Here is a 24,788-nt window from a genome sequence, read left to right on the forward strand (position 1 = left end):
TATTTGTGTATAACTTGTATATAGTTTTTATTAAATAAAACCTCTGTGATGTGCATTACATCTAATGTTGTGGGGATTTAATCACATTTGAACAATGAATAAAAACTTTATGTTTACTGTTATACACTGAAGATAAACGGTTGTCATATCTTTGTCCACTAGGTGGCACAACAGAGACAGAATGAGTCAGAGATCTGATCTGAAGCTGAATGAAGATCAATGAAAAGAATAGAACTGGTTTAACTACATTAGTCAGTCTCTTTCTCCATCGACCGCCTGCACTTTGAGTTGCTCTTTCCAAACTTTGAGTGTTTTTTTTCATGACTTTTAGATCATGCATGGGACTACATCTAAAAGTGTAATATTTCTACTTTCCGTCTTTCTCTTCTTCAGTCTTTCTTAAACCTGTAGAAAGTCATGCAGTGAGAGACATTGACAGATGAGATATAATAATGATTATTTGTCTGGAGCTTTAATAAAGCGTTATTACTAAAGACCCAAACTAGACAACAGCGCAGGACTATGGTCTGTCTGTCTGTGTATTACACAGATTTAGTCTGAAGATGTCCAAATGTTTTCCTGAAGAATGGACGGATGGCCCTTCAAAAATAAAACATGGATTATAAATGTTTGACCTCAGAAGCTTTTGTTTATGAACAAAGTGACTAAAATCATTTGGGCCAGCCAGGGGCGGATCTACCACCCCAGTTGGCAGCAACGAATTAAAGGTTATGGCCAATTTGAAAATTTACGTTTCATGATTCGTGATCCCGTTCCGAACTCCCAAACTGATTCAAATGATTTGCGATCCCCAAACTGACTCAAATGATTCGCGAACCCGCTACAAACTCCCGAACTGATCCCGAGCACAGAAACTGCACTTGTTAAAATTACAAATGACCTGCTTCTTGCGTCAGATCAAGGCTGCATCTCATTTCTAGTCTTACTTGATCTTAGTGCTGCATTCGACACCATAGATCATGACATACTCATAGATCGATTACAAAACTATACAGGTATTCAAGGGCAGGCTCTAAGATGGTTTAGATCCTATCTGTCCGATCGGTACCATTTTGTTTACTTAAATGGGGAGTCATCATCAGTAAAATATGGAGTGCCACAAGGATCCGTCCTAGGTCCTCTTCTATTTTAAATATACATGTTGCCCATTGGTAATATTATTAGAAAACATGGAATTAGCTTCCACTGTTATGCTGATGATACTCAGCTTTATATATCAACGAGACCAGATGAAACTTCCCAATTATCAAAGCTAACAGAGTGTGTTAAAAATGTAAAAGATTGGATGACACACAATTTTCTCCAATTAAATTCGGATAAGACAGAGATATTAATTATTGGACCAAAAAACACTACACAGAATCTTGTAGATTACAATCTGCAACTAGACGGATGTACTGTTACTTCCTCTACAGTCAGAAATCTGGGTGTTATATTAGACAGCAACTTGTCTTTTGAAAATCATATTTCCAATGTTACAAAAACTGCATTCTTCCATCTTAGAAACATTGCCAAGCTACGAAACATGTTATCTGTTTCTGATGCAGAAAAGCTAGTTCATGCATTCATGACCTCTAGACTGGACTATTGTAATGCACTTCTAGGTGGTTGTCCTGCTTCGTCAATAAACAAGCTACAGGTCGTCCAAAACACAGCAGCTAGAGTCCTTACCAGGTCAAGAAAATATGATCATATTACCCCAATTTTACAGTCTCTGCACTGGCTACCTATTAAGTTCCGTATCCGTTACAAATTATCATTACTTACCTATAAGGCCCTAAATGGTTAGCTCCTGCGTACCTAACTAGCCTTCTACCACGCTACAACCCATCACGCACCCTAAGGTCACAAAACGCTGGACTTTTGGTAGTTCCTAGGATAGCAAAGTCCACTAAAGGAGGTAGAGCTTTCTCACATTTGGCTCCCAAACTCTGGAATAGCCTTCCTGATAATGTTCGGGGTTCAGACACAGTCTCTCTGTTTAAATTTAGATTAAAAACACATCCCTTTCGCCAAACATTTGAATAATGCATCTCTTAAATTGTGAGTGTAGTTGCATCTTATCAAATGTGCATTTTTATTCATTAGCTTGGGTTAAACTAATTTTACTTTGTTGGATCAGCAGCTATGCTAATGATGTCTGTATTTTGTTTCTATGTTTTGGTCACTAGGATTTACACAAGCTCCAGTCTGGATCCAGAACACCTGAGAAGAGATGATGCTGACCTTCAGAGGACCTCAGATGATGCTAACCCTGAATCAACAAACAGAACTAACATATATTGCTACTAGTGTGACTGCATCATAAAATAATTATTAATTAATAATGTTAATAATGTTAATCGTCTGGCTGACTACTTCTTGTATTAATTTTTCTAAAATTCCTGTCATACGTGCACAAACTGACAGTCACCACCATAAGCTACTACTAAATATTGTAGAAACATAATTTTCTGTAAAGTTGCTTTGTAACGATTTGTATTGTAAAAAGTGTAAAATGATTCGCGATCCCGCTCCAAACTCCCAAACTGACTCAAATGATTCGCGATCCCGCTACGAACTCCCGAACTGATTCAAATGATTCGCGATCCCCAAACTGACTCAAATGATTCGCGAACCCGCTCCGAACTCGCAAACTGACTCAAATGATTCGCGACCCCGCCCCGAACTCCCGAACTGATTCAAATGATTCGCGAACCTGCTACGAACTCCGGAACTGATTCAAATGATTCGCGATCCCCAAACTGACTCAAATGATTCGCGATCCGGCTACGAACTCCCGAACTGATTCAAATGATTCGCGATCCCCCAAACTGACTCAAATGATTCGCGACCCCGCCCCGAACTCCCGAACTGATTCAAATGATTCGCGATCCCCAAACTGACTCAAATGATTCGCAAACCCGCTCCGAACTCGCAAACTGACTCAAATGATTCGCGACCCCGCCCCGAACTCCCGAACTGATTCAAATGATTCGCGAACCTGCTACGAACTCCGGAACTGATTCAAATGATTCGCGATCCCCAAACTGACTCAAATGATTCGCGATCCGGCTACGAACTCCCGAACTGATTCAAATGATTCGCGATCCCCAAACTGACTCAAATGATTCGCGACCCCGCCCCGAACTCCCGAACTGATTCAAATGATTCGCGATCCCCAAACTGACTCAAATGATTCGCAAACCCGCTCCGAACTCGCAAACTGACTCAAATGATTCGCGACCCCGCCCCGAACTCCCGAACTGATTCAAATGATTCGCGAACCTGCTACGAACTCCGGAACTGATTCAAATGATTCGCGATCCCCAAACTGACTCAAATGATTCGCGATCCGGCTACGAACTCCCGAACTGATTCAAATGATTCGCGATCCCCAAACTGACTCAAATGATTCGCGACCCCGCCCCGAACTCCCGAACTGATTCAAATGATTCGCGATCCCCAAACTGACTCAAATGATTCGCGACCCCGCCCCGAACTCCCGAACTGATTCAAATGATTCGCGATCCCCAAACTGACTCAAATGATTCGCGATCCGGCTACGAACTCCCGAACTGATTCAAATGATTCGCGATCCCCAAACTGACTCAAATGATTCGCGATCCCGCTCCGAACTCCGGAACTGACTCAATCTGCCTAGGGAACCAACTTCCAGAGGGAGCACCATCCCAGTTGCTCCAAAAAAAAAAAAAAAAAAAAAAAAAAACTTCCTCCATTCTCCCATCCGCGCTCGCGACCGCTCGACCCCATGCTTATGGGGTATGGTCACTTATTCCTTATATGAACTGTTTCCAATTCAAGACATTGATTGCATGAGATTAAGTTTGTAAATGATAGCCTGTGTCCTTTTGTAGTGTGCACATATATTTATCATCAAACTGTGATAAATGTGACTAAATTCAGTATATATACGTCTGCCATATGTTGCCACCCCTCAAAAATTCCTGCCCCCTTCTCACCACCCCCATCAATATTTTTCTAGACCCTGGGGCCAGCTCTATAAAACAAGCAAGAGTTCTGTCAAGTGTTCTGTAGATATAATATATAGTATTATATTATTACAGTAGTACCAGTAAATATACAGGTTTTGCACACAATGCAATCTATCTGCTTGGACGTGAATGGCGTCATCGAGAGCAAAATAATAAACCTGCCCAGCAACAAACTTGAAAGTCAAAGCAGGACACATTGTTCACATAGCATTGTATTACACATTAACCCCAACAGAGTTAACATGACTCCATTAACAGAGCTGTTATTCTTTAACCTCTTCTGCTTTAAAGGTAAAAGGTAAAAAATGCAAGTTTTAATTTCTATAGTTAAAACCGGTTCAGCTTCCAACATTATCAGTGATAGAAGAAAAGATTCTCGAAGCTTCAGAGCAGAGAGAGAGATGTTAAACATTCATTTACTGATTGAGCGTGTGTTTGTGTGTGTGTCTCTGTGTGTGTGCGCGTGCGGGTGTGTGTGTGTGTGTGTGTGCGCGCGTGCGCGTGTGTGTGCGTGTGTGTGCGCTTGAGTGTGTGCGTGTGTGAGTGTGTGCGTGTGCGCGCGTGCGGGTGTGTGCACGCGTGCGGGTGTGTGAGTGTGTGTGCGTGTGTGTGTGTGTGTGCGTGTGTGTCTGTGTGTGTGCGCGCGCGGGTGTGTGTGTGTGTGCGCGTGCGCGTAGGTGCGTGTGTGCGTGCGGGTGTGTGTGTGTGAGAGAGTGTGTGCGCGTGTGTGTGTGTGTGTGTATGTGCGTGCGTGTGTGTGTGTGAGTGTTTGTTAGTGAACCACCTGTGTGAGGCAGTAGAGGAGTAGTGCCTTTGTTTTTGTAGCTCATTCAGCCTTTACCCTTTGCTCCTATTTTTGGACAGGTCAGGGTGAGGTTAGATGGTTGTATTTTTTTTATTTTTATTTTTTTTTTGGTGCACAGGGAAGTTGGTTTATTTATGTGAAGTTAGAGGGTTGTTTGTTTGTAGTTTTATGATTTGCTAACCTCTGATCATTTGCCTCAGTTTTCTTCTAATTTGTTTATTTATTTCGGGATTGTTTGTACTCAAATTGATCCAAAGATCAACCGAGAGAATAAGAGTTCATTGTGCTGTCATTTATGTTGCGGTCCTGACCTATATATATTTCACAATTTGCTTGATTGTTTTTCGAATTATTATTATTTTTTAATATAGTACAATTAATTGTTAATATATTTGCAATTTACTGTTATTAATGGAAACATATTTGTAATACAATAAATTGCCAGGGTGAAATAAGCCAAAAGTACTACGGGCATAACACAAAAATAATGCATTAATATCTGGTTTTTATGTTTTGATGACATTCTTGATAAACTTGATGATCTAATAAGGTGAATTTCAATCAAATCGATCTTGTGATTAATCTCTTCATGGACTTATTAAATAGAGCATATTAAATATACTTGAAGTTGCTTTAATTCAACACATAACTGCAGTAAATAGACTTTAAATTCTGCTTTACTTCAATTTTATTACAACTTATACTTAGCACAAAATACGTTGTTTGAAAAATAGCTACATTTAAGTTCAGTAATCATGAACACATTTGATGCACACCAATCATTAATCTGACTGCAAGTACACTAAAGTAAGCCGAAATTAAACTACTTCTCATATGTATTAAAACGCTTGCCAAAGATCAGTGCAAAGCGTTATTAAACCAGGAATGCAAACCCTAAAACAACATAATTCTCCTGAATGCATGAGGTGAAAATTCAGCACAATTCTAATCAGTTTATAAGCAGTAATTGATATACTGGAAAGTGGTATTTCTCACCATATTAACGTATTGTCATAATTATACACACACTGGTCTATATATAGCTCAAATAGTTTGAATGCACTCAATTCTTCCAGACTATAAATGCTAATGAGGTCATAGAAAGAGTGTACTTCCTCATTGCATCATCGGTTGCTGAACTGGTTCGGTCAGCTCAGACTGTATTTAGTTTCCGTATAAAAGCAGAACACATCCATGAATGCAGACCAAACCTCTGCTGGCTATAAAACAAGGATCCTCCCTTTGGATCTTTACTACTGCGTGACTTTGGTCATCTACATCTCTCTCCGTCTCACAGGTGAGAAACATGTTTCTAACACACCATTTCATTCATCGTTGATCCCTTTTATACCGAAGAGCTGTGACGGGTTCTTTGGGCATTTATTAGTAATGTTATAACACTGCATTCCTCGTTTCATATCGTATAGCACAGCTGGCTTTTTAATCAAACTGCATTTGTGCAATTGTAGACACGAATGGAGTGTAAAAAGACAATAAAGGAAACAAAAGCTACAGGAGCATCAGAAAGCACAGATGAGCAAACAACGAGGACAGAGAGAGATGGAGGTCAGGAATAGGACACAAACCTGGGAATCACAAGAGAAGAGCAGACAGATATCAGCTAGATGTGAGAGTATGGAGGCGCTAAAGCCGTACTGTGAGTGTGTGTCAATCATTCATCACGTCTCAGACACATTCAGACTGTGTTTGATCAAGAACATGCTCATGTCACTGAGGATAATCTCACATGTGTTTGTGATTTCTAGTGTAATGTGATCCAGAGAAGATGATTCTGATGTTATAAGAATCCCCTTCATCGCTGAAGTCCATCATCATCATCATCATCCTCATCATCAGACGTCTGATCAGCTTTTACACTCGTCTGAGCACAAACACACTTCAAGAGCTTGTTTCCCAGAGAATGCTGCACTTTACTCTCAATCATAAGATTGTTTTGATTTAACTAAATTTGTTTCAGTTACACTGCCTCATATTTCATGCATTTTCATTTACAATGCATGTTTTTGCATTCCTGAAATTTAATCGCTCATCCTGATTGGAATACAAAAACATGCATAGTAAATGAAAATGCATGCGATATTATATGGATGATATTTATAAGATTTATATGACACAATATGATATTGTGATTTATTTCATCTGATTTCAATCAGAATGGCCGTTTGTGAATTGAATGCATCTGGCTTCGGCTCTCATGCACTTCCAGTTATTATTAGCTGTTCAAAACAGCTGTTTAAAATAGCAAAACCTGGGTTTTATTATGATATTTTAATGAATTGTCATTATTAATATGTTGTTCTGTAGTGCAAATTGTTATACAATTTATGACACTCAAATCTTAGTATTTTCATGAATCTGAAGTCTCTCACGTTCAGAAAATCCATTTTGCTATTTTATTTTGTGTCCTTCCATACCGTTTGTTGTATGTATTTATGAACTTTTCTCCCTATTCTTAATAGACTGTAATGATTCAGTATTCTGTTAGTTATTTGTGTACTTTAGTGTCCTCCGTTCTCAAACTGCTCGTCACATGTAGTTTATATCGATGCTGGAGTCTCTCACACACACACACACACACACACACACACACACACACACACTCTCTCTCTCTCTCTCTCTCTCTCTCTCTCACCCACACACACAGATCTCTGTAATGTATCAAGTTACTGTAACTGTGAGCTTCATGTTCTACAGGTGTGTGTGTGTGTGTGTGTGTAATAAATGTTTATTGTTCATTAAACAAGTTTTAAACTCTTTCTGATGTAGATCTGTAGAGCTCTAAACTCAATCATCATAAATGTCTTCAGTATTCCTCAACAAGTATTTCTAGGTGTTTCTAGTGAAGAGCAGGATCTGATAACATTGAGCACAGCGCCACCTTCAGGCTGAATAACACAATGACACTATATGAATTGTGATAGAAATGAGAAATGTGGAGGGAAATCTCTACTGGATTGATTTAATAAAGTCCCAAGAGTTTGTGAGGAATCACTAAACACAGACAGAATGTTTGAGACGTGACTGAAGTGGATCTGCTGACTGGAATACATCACTTCTGCTGATTTCATCTGAATCCAAGATCCGGATTCACAAAACATCTGAACGCTAAAATCAGCTCAGAACTCACCAATTTAGGAGAAAATCTTAAAATAATGCTCATGTCAATCCTAAATTGTCGTGTCTAACAACGTCGCCCAGCTGTTATAAATTCACTGTAAAATTGAAATCTCTTTTTATGAGCTTTTGAAGGTTTCTTTGGTTTTGTTCGATAATTGAATTATTGATTATTGCTCTGTGTGTTTCTTGTGTTGTCTGAGTTTCAGTGGCTTCGTACAGGACCAGACCTGATCTGACGCTCATGTTTCAGGTTACAGTGTGTGTGTGTGTGTGTGTGTGTGCACACTGTGTCTTTTCCACATTCCTTCCTTCTTTGTGTAAGCATAGAGTGTTTCAAATTTCTCTCTCTTTCCTGATTTATTGAGGGATGGAGATCCTGGAGATAAACCTCTTCTGAGCTTCATCACGTGTGTCTGCTCAAAACACTGAGGCTCAGAGCAGTTCTGTCTTAGTTACTGTATATATTTGGATATATCTGAAGGTTGTACCACTGGGCCCTGTTCGAAATTGTTTAATTTGTAGGAGTGCAGCGGTTTCCTCCTACAATGCTCGCTGGTCCTGGAGATGCAGCCGCACTTGTACCCCACTGAGAGATCCAAGGTAGCCTTTGTAATTTCTCAACTGCAAGGTAAAGCACTACTGTCGGCAGATTCAATATGGACTCAAAATAACCCAGTTTTCCAGTCTTATTCCAGCTTCATCGGCCATTTGCGTGAAGTTTTCAGCAGACCTGCTTGGGACTCTTCCATTGGTGAGAAGCTGTATAATCTCAAACAGGGGAAAATGTCTGTCAATGAATATGCCCTTCAGTTCAGGACTCTAGTGGCCTCCAGTGCCTTAGAACATCTCCGTGGTGCCACTCTGTTCACCAAGTTGTACATCCGCAGCGCCTATAACCTCATCCGGATACGAGAGGGGGACGAGTGGAAGACTGCCTTCATAACCCCTACTGGCCACTATGAATACTGCATGATGCCGTATGGACTTGTTAACGCCCCCAGCCCTCTCACCAGTCTCCTCCGTAACAAACCCAAATCTCTCTCCTGGACTCCTGGCGCCTCAGAGGCCTTCCACACCCTCAAGGAGGCCTTTACGACCACCCCACTCCTGGTTCATCCCGACCCCGACCGACCCTTCGTGGTGGAAGTTGACGCCTCAACCACCGGAGTGGGAGCGGTCCTTTCTCAGCAGCAGGGGAATCCCAGTCGCCTCCACCTATGCGCCTTCTTCTCCCGGAAACTCAACCCGGCGGAGGTTAATTATGATATCGGCAACCGGGAACTGTTGGCCATCAAGCTGGCCTTGGAAGAATGGAGGCATTGGTGGGAGGGAGCCAAACACGCCTTTCTGGTCCTCACAGATCATAAGAACTTGATGCTTGAAATCGTCCAAATCGTCCACAGATGATTTGTTTTCCTGAAGGTATCATGAGTCCGGACCCAGTGTTTCTCCTTCTCACCACCAGAGGGAGCCATTTTCAATTCTCCCAGACTCATTTACCTCAAACTCTACAGTCTCACATACTCACACACACAGCTGTCTCGGACTATATATTCTCGTCTCACTCACCACTCTGCCTGGCTGAATTAATTGTGTTTTGCATTCCGATTTCTACTCGCATTGCCAGTGTGATTTCATGTTTGTAGGGTGGATGCCAGCACCTTCTGTTGCTGCACTGTGTCCCGGTCTTGTCCTTGTTGGATCTGTTTCTGTTTTGTTTTTGCCTTGTTGGCTTTTTTTTATTAAGAGGAGTTTCTAACCTGCATTTGGACCCAGACCCTCTTTTCCCACAATGCATACTTACAGTGCCATGACAGAAGGAAATTAAATTTAAGTGAAATAGCGTGCGGCATTCGGGTATACTATGTGTACGCATGCATAGGGTGCTGCCAAACGCTATTTGGCCAATAAAATTGGTGGGATGGTATAGGGCAGGGATCCTCAAATCTGGGCCTCGAGATCCACTTTCCTGCGGAGTTTAGCTCTAACCCTAATTAAACACACCTGAGCATGCTAATCAATGCCAGTCAATGTATTTGGGATCATTAGAAAATCACAAGCAGGTGTCTTTGGTCAGGGGTGAAGCTAAACTCTAGCGCATTGGACCTCCAGGGTAAGATTTTACACTGAGAGGTGTTCCCATACGGTGACTTCACTGCAGCATCGAAGTGACCTGTGAAAGGGAATCTTACTGTGCGTTCACACTGCCGGCGTCGAGAGCGTCAAAAATCGCTCTTGCCACCCTGCTCCCGATGCTGCAGAAAGATTCATGAGCGCTCAGATGCTCTGACACAGATCGAATCATTATTTTGTATTTAAAGTGGCCGCAAAGCAACAAGCTTGTTGATCTCGTGCAGACTAACCACAAGGAGGGTAACGTTATAAATTAATCTAATAAAATATTGTTGTGGACGAAATATTAAGGTCCTTTACTTAAAATGAACAATCTCAGACACCTTGGTCCACGTATCACTTTTAATTTATTTTTTATGTCCCTGTACGCAAACAGGGACACATCATAGATTATTGAAAACTCGAAACAGCAATAATCAACCTGTCCTCCATTGTGCTGGGAACTAATGTGGTCGGAGCAGGCGGCAAGGAACTCGACCGGAAGTTGAAGTCGGGTGGGTGCCGCCATCTTTTAGCAGAACTTCACTTGCGTTAGCATCCCATTGACTCCCATTCATTTTGGCGTCACTTTGACAGCGAATAACTTTACATCTGAGGCGTTTAAAGACTCTGTTTGTCCATTATTTATTTCTAAAGATACACGACAATGTATAAAGGGCTCCATTACCTTCTATGTTACATTATGGCCCCGTATAAACAGTTTTTGTAAAAAATAGGCTAACGATTGCGTCATAACCACTCGTCTCTCTGTCGCATTACCGTACAGACAGGTGGAGAAGCTCGCAGGCAATTAACTTAATATGGCGTACTGGCGTTACATTTTAAAATACTATACAAAATAATTAATCAGAATACTTACTCCTGCTCACTCACGACAAAGAACTCCCCGCTCAAGCTCGCCGTCTCTGCAAGATTAACGATGGCAGTTTGCACGCACAGCTACTAGAACATTTACATCTGTCAGACAGGTTGCTGACGTCATCAAGCTTCGTTTGAGTCTGCGCGTCAGAAACGGAAGTGCTAAAAAACGCTAAAAATGGGCTTCACTTGTCTCAATTGAGTTCCAATGGGGTCGCTGTGTCCATTTCTTTTACTGTCTATGGGTCGGAGCTGCGGTCTCTGGAATCCTCTCAAACGGTGGACTTCTACGTTCCGATTGGTTGCTGCCTAACTGCGTCATAGCTCATTACCATAAAGTTGCCCTGATTTCAACGCTCCTCGCCGCCAGCTTACATTGAAAATGAATGACTTCCAGCCACTTTGACGCTCTCGACGCCGGCAGTGTGAACGCACAGTTAGTTCCAATAGTATGTTCCTGCACAACCGGAGGCTGCAGATTCAGGACCGCAGATCTGGGCCGCAGTTCTAGGACCCTAGTTTTTCCTGACAGCGCCACCTACCGTACTGGCCAATATAGCGATGGCTGCAGTTTCAGGAACGCAGTTCTATTACCCTGTTGGTTTAGTTTGCAGTCACGTTACTTTGTATATAGCATCAATATATTAATCTCAGTAGCATGTTTTTAAATGTGATTTTTGATTCAAAATGCAGCAGAGTTAAATTGCAAAGTGTGCTTTGAGTCACAATTTTAAATTTAAACATGAATTTGCACAAAATATAAATGAAATATCAATTTTGTAAAATTGATGTATATCAATGTTAAAACAATTGTAAAAACTGAAGAACCTTAAAAGTCTTGAATTGTCTCTTGAATTATACAGTATATTGATTCACTTCCTTAAGGTGAATTAGCTCATTATCAGGTAAGTTAAAGTTGGAATCAGTGTATGGAGTCACTAAATTACTGCCAATATTTTAAAAGTTGTTGAGAGGCAAGACAAAACACAAGAATGATTCAAGAATGATTATTTATATACATATATACATATTATATATATATATCAGACCAAAAAGTTTGGACACAGCTTCTCATTCAAAGAGTTTTCTTTATTTTCATGACTATGATAATTGTAGAGTCACACTGAAGGCATCGAGGGCTATTTGAGCAAGAAGGAGAGTGATGGGGTGCTGCGCCAGATGACCTGGCCTCCACAGTCACCGGACCTGAACCCAATCCAGATGGTTTAGGGGTGAGCTGGACCGCAGACAGAAGGCAAAAGGGCCAACAAGTGCTGAGCATCTCTCGGGGAACTCCTTCAAGACTGTTGGAAGACCATTTCAGGTGACTACCTCCTGAAGCTCATCAAGAGAATGTCAAGAGTGTGCAAAGCAGTAATCAAAGCAAAAGGTGGCTACTTTGAAGAACCTACAATATGACATATTTTCAGTTGTTTCACACTTTTTTGTTATGTATATAATTCCATATATAATTCCACATGTGTCAATTCATTGTTTTGATGCCTTCAGTGTGAATCTACAATTTTCATAGTCATGAAAATAAAGAAAACTCTTTGAATGAGAAGGTGTGTCCAAACTCTTAGTCTGTACAGTATATACATGTCATTTTTGTGACAACATCACAACAGCACCAAAGTGAACCCGTTTTCCATCAGTTGCTGCATGGATAGAACAGCTGTAGGCTTCAACTCTAGAGAAAGAGAGAGCGAGAGACAGAGAGAGATAAATAAGAAACATTTGTTTAACATATTCAACTGGAATATATATATATATATATATATATATATATATATATATATATATATATATATATATATATATGAAAAGTGAAAGTCCTTGCAGCATGTGGTGCATCTCTTCAATTCGGGCAGGAATTTCCCTTTTTGATTGTTATATGAATCTTGGAAAAGAGAGAGTGTACTTGTTAGAATATTTTGAGATCATGAAAATATCCCTAGTGCCTTTTTTAATCATCTGTCCTACAATGAGCCTAATCGAATCCATAAAATCACTTCATATTGCCATGCAGAACATGACAGAAACTAACACATGAAAGCAATGTATAACTGTATGTGGAGTAGACCTGCAGATTAGGCCAAATTGTAACAAACTATTAAAATTGCCAAATGCCTAATTTATCATTGCAAAATAATGCCAAAACAACAGGCTAACACATACTGCAACTAGGCAGTCAGTGCAGTTTAATTATGAAATATATTTTATACCTAAATATGGTAAAACAACGACTATTAAGCCAGTATTCACACTACTACATTAAGCTGCAGGTAAATCTTACAAACCTTACATCAACCATGCTCTTGTCATCTGATAAGTTTAATTAATGTGCAGGCTAGATTCACTTATAATACTTCGTCATTAAAACACAATTAGGATTTATGAAATCATAGCCACGAATTAACGTCGTAGTAATTAATAAAACTAGCTCACAAATTCTTAATTTGTGGGAATTAATTATTAATTCATAGTTAGCAGTTCTCACTATGTAAACTTTGCACCGTTTAAACGTTATAAAATAAAACTTAATTAAATATCGATACTCACCGTCTGTTTGCTGTCCACGTCGTCCATCTTTAATTAGTGTTGATTCAGAACAGTAGGTGGCGCTGTCACAAAAATACTAGGGTCCTAAAGCTGCGGTCACAGAATTGCGGTCCTGTAACTGCAGCCTCCGGTTGTGCAGGAATACCCTTCTCGTTAGTTCTGCCTCTAACTCAATGTATAAAGCTATGAACTTATAGCGTCATGAATATGCTAATTAGCGTATGGCGTCATCACTTTTCAAACTGACCTTAGCTACTTAGAATACTGGGCGGAGCCCTGCTCTGAAGGAAGTGAAGTTCATCAGCAGCAGCAGCTGAACGGAGTCTGCAAGGGTAAATAAAAAAGATCTTGTTATCTGAATAAGGCTAGTGTTTTCTTTATGTCTATAAGACGGTTTCATCGGGCGCACGCGCCTGGACCTAAGTTAACTTCCGGTCTGTGTTGTGTATATCGGTCTGGCTGCGGTGCCATCTATAAACGCAGTTAAAGCCAAGGTGATGAGTAATAAACATGAGTAACGTTACGTAACGTACTGCACGTTTAATAATAATAATTCCTTACATTTATGTTTAAATATCAAAACGAGGCATGGGTGTTTTTATATCGCTGTATTTCTGAAAGAAGACGTGCATGTTATATGCCTGATAAAGCAGCGTGGGAGTGTACCAGCTCTGCTTTGTTTACAGCTGTTACTAGGGAAATGTACTCTATTTCTCGCGCTTTATGTCTGTGCTTTAAAACATCTCCTGCTGGCAAATAATGAATTAGCATTTTCATTAAGTCCGCCTGATCCACACAGAAAACACATTTTGTTTGTTATCAAAAAATATCTACTCTAGAGGGACTTGGCTGTTGTTATTGATTCTATTTGGAGTCTACCGGAAGTTAAGTTAGGTCCACAAAAGCGCTCACGCGCATTAACGTTTGTTTATGTTGATGCCGTTGAAACCGTCTATAAAGGCTCATATTTGATGTATTTGAGGTCTGAGACATGTGGAACCGGAGAGAGAGAGATAGATTTCGCCATCTAACGTTATTCATATTAAATACTAGCCATGTGCACAGCAGCATTTCAGATTTTATAAAATGAGAGTTTGTCCATATGTATTTTACAGCAAGAAAACCTGAGCGCTCATAAAGAGCTCCAACTAACTCTGTGACCTGTTGATGAAAACGTGATTTTAACAACGGACAAAATGCACATGTTAATTCACTGATCAGAAACCTGTAACTGCATCTGAGTTTAACAATATCAGCCCCTACAGGATTTCGCGATCGCTGAATTTATCGCTAAAACAAGCAAACCCCGCGTTTTATTGAGTTACTGTATATGGTGAACGAACCGAAAGCGGAACGAATCCGCACTAGTTCAGTCCACACAGCGAAGACCGTTTATCTGCTCGAGCTGATCTAGACACCGTTATACACAGCGCTGGGATACAGTGAAGAAAGAGTTCAATTCACAACAGAATCAACATCTCTGTCAAATCTTGTGAGGAGCATTCAGATTCAGAGGAGAATTCTGTTAAAGCTGATATCAGAACAAACACCACTGATGTGAAAACCAGGAAAACTTTGTTCAATAAACACAAATAACCTCCATTAACATTTAATTTAACAGTAAACTACAGGAACAACTCGTGGAAGAATTGTTATAATGTTTTCTCGTGTTTTTAAATGCACTTCAAAGCTTTAAGTATTTCCGAATTTGAAAGTTATATTTAATGTGACGATATTTGTTCATCCCTACTATAGGCTATAATTTAGGCTATAAAACTAAAAGTTTAAAAGTATAAAACTAAAAGTTTTATAACGTAGGAAAGCAAACACTTCTTTAAAAATACATATATATTAAATGACCACTAGATGGCTGCAGAGATGTACTTAAAGACCATTTCCACTCCCTAATATCGCCTATATATTTTGTAATCATTAAATTATATTTAGACATTATGAATGACATACTAAAAGTACATTTTATCAGATGTAATATATCTATTACATCTGTAAGACGAAGGGCCGTGCAGAGACCTTTGGAGGGGGAGGGGCTCAAAGTATAAAAGGCGCACAGGGAAAAGGGCTTTAAATAGCGCGGTTAAAAATAGCAAAACAGCAATATATTGTGATGAATTCCTTGACGATTCGCGTATCGATATGGATGATTATGTATTGATACGTCAACAAATGCTGCGATGCAGTTTTGAAAAAGAAACTGATTAGAAAAGACAATTTTAAGTTTAAAAGTATCATATTGATAAATATAGGGAAAAGTAGTGTAGTCTATTAGCTACAAATAAAACCCCGACTTTTTGCTTGAGTGCCATATCATGCCATAAAATATTTTTAATACGACTGAATTTGCATTTAATGTAAATTTTGTAAGTTATTTTAACACTTTAATTTTACAGAGAGTAAAGAACATTAACATTATCAAAGAACATTTTCATTCAGTCTAGCCAGAGTTCAGGCACTCTCAAAAGCACCCATTAAAATCACTGAAGCACTTTACATTACATTATGCACATCTGCACTTTTTGTTGTTTCTGAGAGAATTCGCTAAATCAATCAGCGAGCAAAACACCGTGTTTCAGTGATGACTCTTATGTCATAACAGCACGCGAGCTGGTTTTAAGTCTACCATGTATGGTTACGTTTTTATGGCTTATATCCCAACTGTCAATGCAGAAATTGCATTGAATTTTTACTTTCGGCACCATCTGTGGGCGGAACTGTGATGCTCTATACAGGCTACACACAGAAATACAGTCATAGCTGGGGGCGTGGCTAGGGCGGAGTTGGCGTGGGGGAAAACACTGCGAACATCGTGTGTATCTGAATGGCAAAATGCACATATTGAGCACTCATTCCCAGAGACACGTAGAACAATTGTAGTCTCTTTTAACTTTAATATTCACATACACTAGTCCATGTCGATATTTGATTCATTTTACAGCCCTAATGTAGATGTATTCATTCAAAAATAGCCAAATTCCGTGACGTTCTGCTTTATACAGCAAGCTCTATTTTTGACTGGATTCCGCGATTCAGTCGTTTCTCAAACACAGACGGGGTGAATTTATGAATGAAAGTGTAAAAGTTCTGACACAAAACTAAGTTTTTACGTGTTAGGGTTAGGGGCAAAGGGACAGGTGCTCAAGCACCACACCACAAAATCAGTCATTTTCATCATAATTTTTTTTTATAAAAATAAAATAAAAACAGTGAAACCCTGGAGGGACTGAAAAGTGATTGATCCTCGTGAGCTAGCTAAAATATATTTCTGAGAAATCTCTTCTTTGATTTATGATTGCTGATACACTTAATTTACTATCATTGAATTGTATGGTTAATTCATACGCTGTCAATATGCAGGTATTCTCTAGCTGGCTAATTTTTGAATCTAGTAGTATATATACTCTCTGCTCGTTTTCACATGTATAAACATAGTTAAACTTACAGAATCAGATCACTGTGAAATATTTATATTTCATCATGCAGAATGCAGTTTTATATATAGACGCGGTTTCATCGGGTGCACGCTCCTGGACCTAAGTTAACTTCTGGTCTGTGTTGTGTATTGAGAATGAGGAGGTGTCGTCATAGCACAAAGCCCCTCCCTCAATATCACGTTCTCCGCCATGTTGGCAGGACACCAGCGGGGAAACAGGATTGTTTACATGTGTTGTTTACTCAGTAGTAGAGGAGGTTCTCGCAATTCTGCACCGTTTTACCATGCCTGGAAGTTACTGCTGCGTTAAAAACTGCTCCAGTACCTCACACGATACATATGGAGAACATAGGAACAATGGAATACAGTTTTTTTAGGTTACACCAAGCGCAAAACAGCGGTATTTGGAGAAGCTCTCAAGCGGCACAGAGACCTGGACCATTTACCTCCAAGCACACATATGGACACTGGGAATTATATTGTTTTTGGTTTAAGTTACTACACAATGCAGGAGTTTAAATGCCACAAGTCTTTGGAAAGTTACGAGGCTTTCTGCTGTGGCTGGGTCCATCTACAGCAGGTGATGAAAACAGTGTTGTACTGGCCAAAGTAAGTTTATTCACATGCGTTTTAGCGTATTGTAATTACATTGCATTTAGAATGCACTTGACAAAATGACAAAGTATAGTAATAATTAACTGCGACTGTTTCGTAAACACTAGATTGTAATGAGATGTTCAATGTATACGATCGCTTCCAACATGTTTTGATGTAGGCTAAAGCTGTGTATGTTTAGTTATAATTTGATTTTAACCCAGTGACACATACTGTACCAGGTTTTTTTTGTTGGGGGCTGCAAAGTGGACAAACCAGTTCTGGGTTAGCTAGGGTAGTTAAATGTGTGATTGCGAGATGTAAATGTCCGGGTTAGATTAAGCCATTAACAGCGTGAATGCAAGTTGATTTACATCGTAAACAATATAATTCCCAATATCCATATGTGTGCACAGGGGTAAATTGTTCAGGTCTCTGTGCTGCTGCAGGGAGCTCGTATGGGTCGATATTTTGGATGCCTGAGAGCTTCTCCAAACACCGCTGTTTTGCGATTGGTGTGAGCTTGTTCCTGTAAGGTCCCCTATCTTTCGCCTTATGTTTTTGCATTGCTTTACTTTCGTCATTTTCTTTCTCGTATTCGTAGATCCGTCTCGATCTGTTGCGTCGACAAAATAAATGTGCAAAATATAAAGAGCTCTGAAATGTTTAGTCGCGACTCTCTGAAGTTCTGAAGGCATTGCCCCTGGCAACAGATAGCATATCCTTCCATCAGGGACGACTGGCTCAAACCCCTCCCAAATCAACCCAAATCGCCATGTGAAATACTTGCATGTTATATATGCCTGATAAAGCAGCGTGTGAACGTAGCAGCTCTGCATTGTTTACAGCTGTTACTAGGGAACATCTCCTGCTGGCAAATAATTAATTAGCATTTTCAATTTCAAGTCCACCTGATCCATGCAGCAAACTTATTTATATATATATATATATATATGTTTGTTATCAAAAAATCTCTACTGGTAGTTAATTTAGGTCCACAAAAGCACGCATGCGCAGTAACGTTTGTTTATGTTGTTGCCATTGAAAGCGTCTGTTTTTTTTTTTTTATATATATATATGTTGGATTAAGAGGGGAGAGCCCTGGCACAATTCAAACTTTTCACTGAAACTGTACATTTCAGATTATTTTATAATTTTGTTCATTGCTGTCTTATTTTATGGAAAGTGTAGTGAATAAGAGACCTTCAAGAGAGGAACATCCCTGGTCCTCCACAATATCAGGTTTGTGAAAGTGTGTCAGATATGTTATAGTAATTGTATGGCTGTAGTTTCTTATAATCTCCTGTTTTGACTTGAACTGTGTTAGACATAATTATTTAATTAATTATTTATTATTAATTAAGTTGGGAAACTTGAGAAAGCCAACTTAAGGCTGGTTCACACGGCAGGATAATTGGGCCGATTTTAGCCCCGATTCAGCCCTTCCGACAATCTTAGGATGCTCCGATTATCGTAAAATAATCTGATCAAATATTCCTGCCGTGTGTGGTGTGTTAAGACTGCTCTCCTCTGCTCGGAAGAATGTCGGGACCGCTCCGATCTCAAATCGGGGATATCCAACATGTTGGATTTATTTTGCCCGATTTCTTCTCGTGTGTGGTGTCCCCCGAGGACAAACAATCACGCAGCCTGTGGACTGTGGCGTGTAGCCAATCAGAAAGCGAGGTGACGAGGCAGTGATAGTACCGGGAAACAAAATCAAAACAGCCGGCGTATATAATATAACAAATATAAATAAAGTCAATGGGCATAACTACATCCACAACTGCAGTCCACCAGAGTACACGGAAACGAATATATGAACGTTTATTTCAACGGTTATTAATCTGTGTAGTACGTAACAACATTTATATGAGATAAAACAACAACTTATTTCCATATTATGATATAGCAAGTATAGTCCATGCTCGCGTTGTCTCCACCTCTTTGACCATCGCCTTTTCTTGTTTTTCTTATGTTTTTTTTTTTCAGTTAAAAACCAAGAACAAACTATGGCCACTGCATCCTCTTCGTCCGCCATGATTGTTTACTCTAAAGTCACGTTTGATCTCGAGGGATTTTGCGAGATTTCCCGTCTGACCTGGGAATGCTCGGGAGTCAAATCGGTTCGTGTGTGATGTGTTGATATTGCCGTGTGGCTGCACACCACACACGGAACGACCAAAACTGTTAGACCCGTGATTTTTTATCGCTGTGTGTGGGGTCTCTCATATTTGGAAAATCGGCCGACAATTTTAAAATCGTCCCGTGTGAACCAGGCCTTACTGATCTGCTATTTAAGCTTCTTATTATTATTCTTATGATACTAAATTTTGGAACGCTGCTCCTCCTAGAGCTTTCAAGCTAGAACCAGTAAACTCAGCCCAGCTCTTCAGAGTGATCTGATCTTAGTGTGCTATCTTTTTAGACTGATCTGACTTATAGTTTTCATAAAACTGAAGATTAAAAATTAAAAAAATCCCGTAGACTTGCATTGAAATGTCTCTGCTCAACTGAACATTCCGTAAACTCCAACTGTCAAAAATTCAAATCTAAACAAACTGAAGCCCATTAGACTCAATAGCCGTGTTTCCACTATCGAGCTAGGACCGGGCGTGCTAGTCTGTGCCAGGGCCAGTCGCGTTTCCACTGTCACTTCCGGGGCTTGATCGTGCCTCGCCGGGGCTTCCTCGGGGCCAACGGCCAGGGTTTTTTTGGCCCGACGAAAACCTTGGGCCAAAGCGGGCCAGCTGGGGCTAGAGGAGGAGTTATGAACAAAGGCGGAGTTTCTCCGTGTCTGGAGAGCATCACTAAACAAGGCAGAAATATTTATAAGTGATGTAAAAGACTATGCACGCTAAACATTAACATTACACAGTAAACATGGTAAATATGACCGCTTGGATAAAATCAGACGTCAGCTTCTTATTCTCTATCACAATTGTGTATTTATTAAGTAACATTTTATCTGTCGACTGGTTTTGTGAGTTTAGCTCCACGTTGCATATCATCAAAATATAATAATGATTTTTGTTCGGGAGCTTTTATAAAAATAGAGAGTCTGCGCTGAGGATAATTTCAGAAAGATAACAGTTTTAACACCAGCATTAAACACTTTTTTAAATAAGTCGAGCTCAAAACTCTCTTTCAGTCAGCAGCGAGTGTTTGAAATAACTTGATCTGATGTGGATTATAATCACCATACAAGGCAGAAATATTTATAAGCGATGAAAAAGATATGCACGCTAAACATGTTACCATAGTAAACATGATAAAATATGACCGCTTGAAGAAATCAGTCGTCAGCTCCTTATTCTATATCACAATCGTGTATTTATTAAGTAACTTATATTATCTGTCACAAGCCTCGTCTCGAGAGTTTAGCTCACGTTGCCTATCATAAAAGAATATAGCCTAATAATGTTTTTTGTTCGGGAGCTTTTATAAAAATAGAGATATTATCATTCATTCTAAATATGACGGCTACTGTGGCTAATTAACGGAAACAGACTCAACTAAATAAGCAGGCTATTTTCATAAGCGTTAAAAATAAATAAATAAAATAGAAATAAGTGTATTTATGTGTGATTAATTTTGAGTCCTGATAAATTAAATAAATTCTATAGTTAAAACATCGATGCTTTTGAATTTAAATATATAACAAAGCATGCAAACAAACGGCCGCTTTTATCATGTTTGTTTTGTGATCGCACATGTTCCAGTGACTTATTTCTTAGTTTTCTGATAACTTCTCTTTGTTGGTGAAATGATGAGGTTGCATGATGTTGTTTTGAGAAGCGTTTAAAGGGCGTGTTTTAGTGACGTGCAGCGGTGCTTCAAGCTTCACTGTGGAAACCCTGCGCTATTGAGACTTCACGTCTATGTACTATTACTAACCCATTCAAACTCATCTCTCTCTCTCTCTCTCTCTCTCTCTCTCTGTCTATCTATCTATCTATCTATCTATCTATCTATCTATCTATCTATCTATATTCTGACTGTTTCTATAAATCTATCTATCTATCTATCTATCTATCTATCTATCTATCTATCGTAGCAACATGCTAATAATATTAGAAATATGCTAGTCACATGCTAATCATGCTAGAAACAGTATTGACATGCAAGTAACTGGCTTATCATGCTAGCGAAATGCTAGTCACTTGCTAATCATGCTAGTAACATGCTAATAATGGTAGAAACATGTTAGCGACATGCTAACAAATTAATAAACATGCTAGCGACATGCTAGTCACCTGCCAATCATGCTACAAACATGTTAGCAACATGCCAGTAACCTGCTAATCATGCTAGAAACATGCTAGCTACATGCTAGTAACTTGGTAATCATGTTAACGACTTGCTAGCCACTTGCTAATCATGCTAGGAACATGCTAGTCACTTGCTGATCATGCTAGTAACATGCTAATAATGCTAGACATATATAAGCGACATGCTAGCAAATTAGTAATAATGCTAGCAACAGGCTAGTCACCTGCCAATTATGCTACAAACATGCTAGCAACATGCCAGTAACCTGCTAATCATGCTAGAAACATGCTAGCTACATGTTAATAACTTGGTAATCATGTTAGGGACGTGCTAGTCACTTGTTAGTCATGCAAGGAACATGTTAGTCACTATCTAATTATACTAATGACATGCTAGTATAATGCTAGCAACATGTTAGTAACTTGGTAATCATGCTAGCAACATGCTAGTCACTTGCTAATCATTCTAGCGAAATGATAAACACTTTTTAATCATGCTAGGAAAATGCTAGTACCACACTAATCATGCTAGAAACATGCACATCCTCCCAGCAGCACTTAAGAAATTACAGTAGTTTTTACAAATAGTTTTTGCTAAAGGTCACAAACTCAACCAATCACATCCAACAGATCTCAAATCCTTCTCAGAGACCTTATGTCACTGTTTTTGGGATTTCACCCTTTGAGCAGTGAAGGTGCCACCTAAAAACCTTCAGTTGATACTTACATTTGAGCTACTCACAAGGTAATAAAAACCATTTTATATTTCATTGTTTGTTGTATTGTTTTATTTGAATCTGAACATCTGTCTGTTTTCAGAGAAACTGAAATGTAAAATGTGAACATTAACATTATAACACAAAGATTAGTTATAAAATAATAAGTCATTTTGTGATATTCCATGTAATATTTTTATGTTTACTAATTATGATCAATCTATTAAATACCATCTATTAATATTTTTTAACACTTAGTTCATATATACAAGGACTTTTTTTTTTTTTTTGCAGTTTTAGTCATGTCAAGTAAACACTTATCTTTAAATCAAGACAGTTGAGTAAAAAATAAAAAATAAAATAAAATAATGAACTGATAGATATCACCATTCTTCCCCAAGTAATTAATGGCAAACATTTTTTGTATTAGAAGTTTTTTTATATATATATTATGTTTAAATATGCAAATGTACTAATTTGCATACACTTCCAGCACATTAATCTGACTTGATAAAGGAGAGTTCAAAATTCTTGTTTGATTTTAATTTAATTACTACATAAATCAGAAAAATAACTACCAAAAAAACACTACTACCTTTTTTATTTTTTTTAGGAAGAAAATTTATAAAATCAGGCAAATTGTATATGAACAACAACAAAAAAACACCCAGTACATCAAGGAATGAAACATCACTCTGTTTTTAAAATAGCACAAACATCAAGAGTTCTTAAACTGTATGACTTCGTCTGAATTTGATGCACTGATGTTTGATTCATTAATGCACCAGCTGTAACTTCACCGTTCATGTTGTCTGCATGATTAAATAGGAGTAAATGAGATGAGGACATGAAAAAACACACGCAGAAAGATGCTGGAGCAGAAACCACAGAGGAGCAAAGAACAAGAGGAAAGAGAGAAACAGAGGACAGAAATGAAACACAAACCAGTGGAGAGAAAAACAGACAGAAGCTTGTTAGATGTGACAGTATGGAGGGAAGAAGGCCAAACTGTGAGTGTTGTTCATCATGAAACTTATCTTGCTAGATATTATTCAGAGTCTTGTCATAAAGTGGAAAATCAAACATATTCAAGACTTCCTGCAGTCAGAGATGAACACAATATTCAGATGTGTAATTGTTGCATTGATGTATTACTTTGATAATACAAAAAAACAACAAATCAAAAACAATGATAATAATCTATATATATTCATGATTTCTAGTGTCAGATGATCCAGAGGAGCCTGTAAAAATTTATTCTGATCTTTTCAAGAACACATAACACATCAGAGCAGACCAGGAACAGAACAACATCATCACTGACTCAATCTGAAACAGACAAGTGAACGGATCTTTCCCTGATGACGGATTACTTTGTGTTTTACTGTGCTGCGGTGGATGCTGTGCTGATATTTTCATATTATGATTGTTTTCTGGATAACACAGAAACCTTTGTGTTTTACAAAACTGTGTTTAATATTGCACTGCCTTTAATGTATAATGTATATATTTGTATTACTGTATATTTTGGTATATTTCTGTATAACACACTGTACATCACATATGCTGAAATACTGGATCACAGATATTATGACACCCGCAGGTAAATAAAGAAAGAAAAGTGTAGTAAAACACACTATTTCAGAAATGTTTCAGTAATGATTCCAGGCTTGCCGTGTCAAAGGGTCTTAAAGTTAAAAGTGTGGTATTACTTGTCAGTGTTCCACTCTTCATCTATTGCTCTTTCATTCATGTTATTTTCCACTACACCGTTCCAATGATTCCTGCTCACTAAAATCTGCACAGATATATTCACTTATCACCTAACATGCAGTAATGCTTTACACATCTGACTAGCTGGTTGGTAAAAAAATCGGTAACGCTTTAAAATAATGGTCCGTTGTTAATAAGTAGCTACGCAGGAAGTAATAGGTAGTACTACATTAACACTTAACTTAATACTATTAACTAATATAGAAGCAAGATTAACTAAGCAGTAAGTAATAGCTCATTTAGGACATAGGTAGTTCCTTATTAGTTATTTGATAATTACTAAAGAAAAATATCGTCATTGAGAACTACTTTGGAACTATGGCCAACTAATGAAGAATAACCAATTAATTACTAATCACAACAGCTACGTCTATAAAGTGAACAATTAGCTTCTTTATGGAAACGTATATATATATATATATATATAGCCTATCTATATGATATATTTAATGAGCTCCACTAAGTTCAATGTCT

General features: G+C 38.7%; 2 long non-coding RNA genes across 4 annotated transcripts; both read left to right on the top strand.

Moving 5' to 3' along the window:
* The first annotated feature begins 5,946 nt into the window (after window positions 1–5,946).
* Window positions 5,947–7,549, top strand: LOC113078467 (uncharacterized). Its single transcript, XR_003281521.1, has 3 exons — window positions 5,947–6,118; window positions 6,291–6,478; window positions 6,588–7,549. It is a non-coding gene; the product is annotated as an uncharacterized LOC113078467 (long non-coding RNA).
* A 6,221-nt stretch (window positions 7,550–13,770) lies between these two features.
* On the top strand, window positions 13,771–24,384 carry LOC113078482 (uncharacterized). Of its 3 annotated transcripts, none has more exons than XR_003281532.1 (4): window positions 13,784–13,844; window positions 18,741–18,796; window positions 23,370–23,551; window positions 23,765–24,384. It is a non-coding gene; the product is annotated as an uncharacterized LOC113078482 (long non-coding RNA). The 3 variants fall into 3 exon arrangements; XR_003281533.1 differs by having other exon boundaries at window positions 13,798–13,844; window positions 18,746–18,796; XR_003281531.1 differs by lacking the exon at window positions 18,741–18,796 and having other exon boundaries at window positions 13,771–13,844; window positions 23,765–24,382.
* Window positions 24,385–24,788: the final 404 nt, after the last annotated feature.

Source organism: Carassius auratus, unplaced genomic scaffold (assembly GCF_003368295.1).
Source record: "Carassius auratus strain Wakin unplaced genomic scaffold, ASM336829v1 scaf_tig00025783, whole genome shotgun sequence".
Lineage (NCBI taxonomy): Eukaryota > Metazoa > Chordata > Actinopteri > Cypriniformes > Cyprinidae > Carassius > Carassius auratus.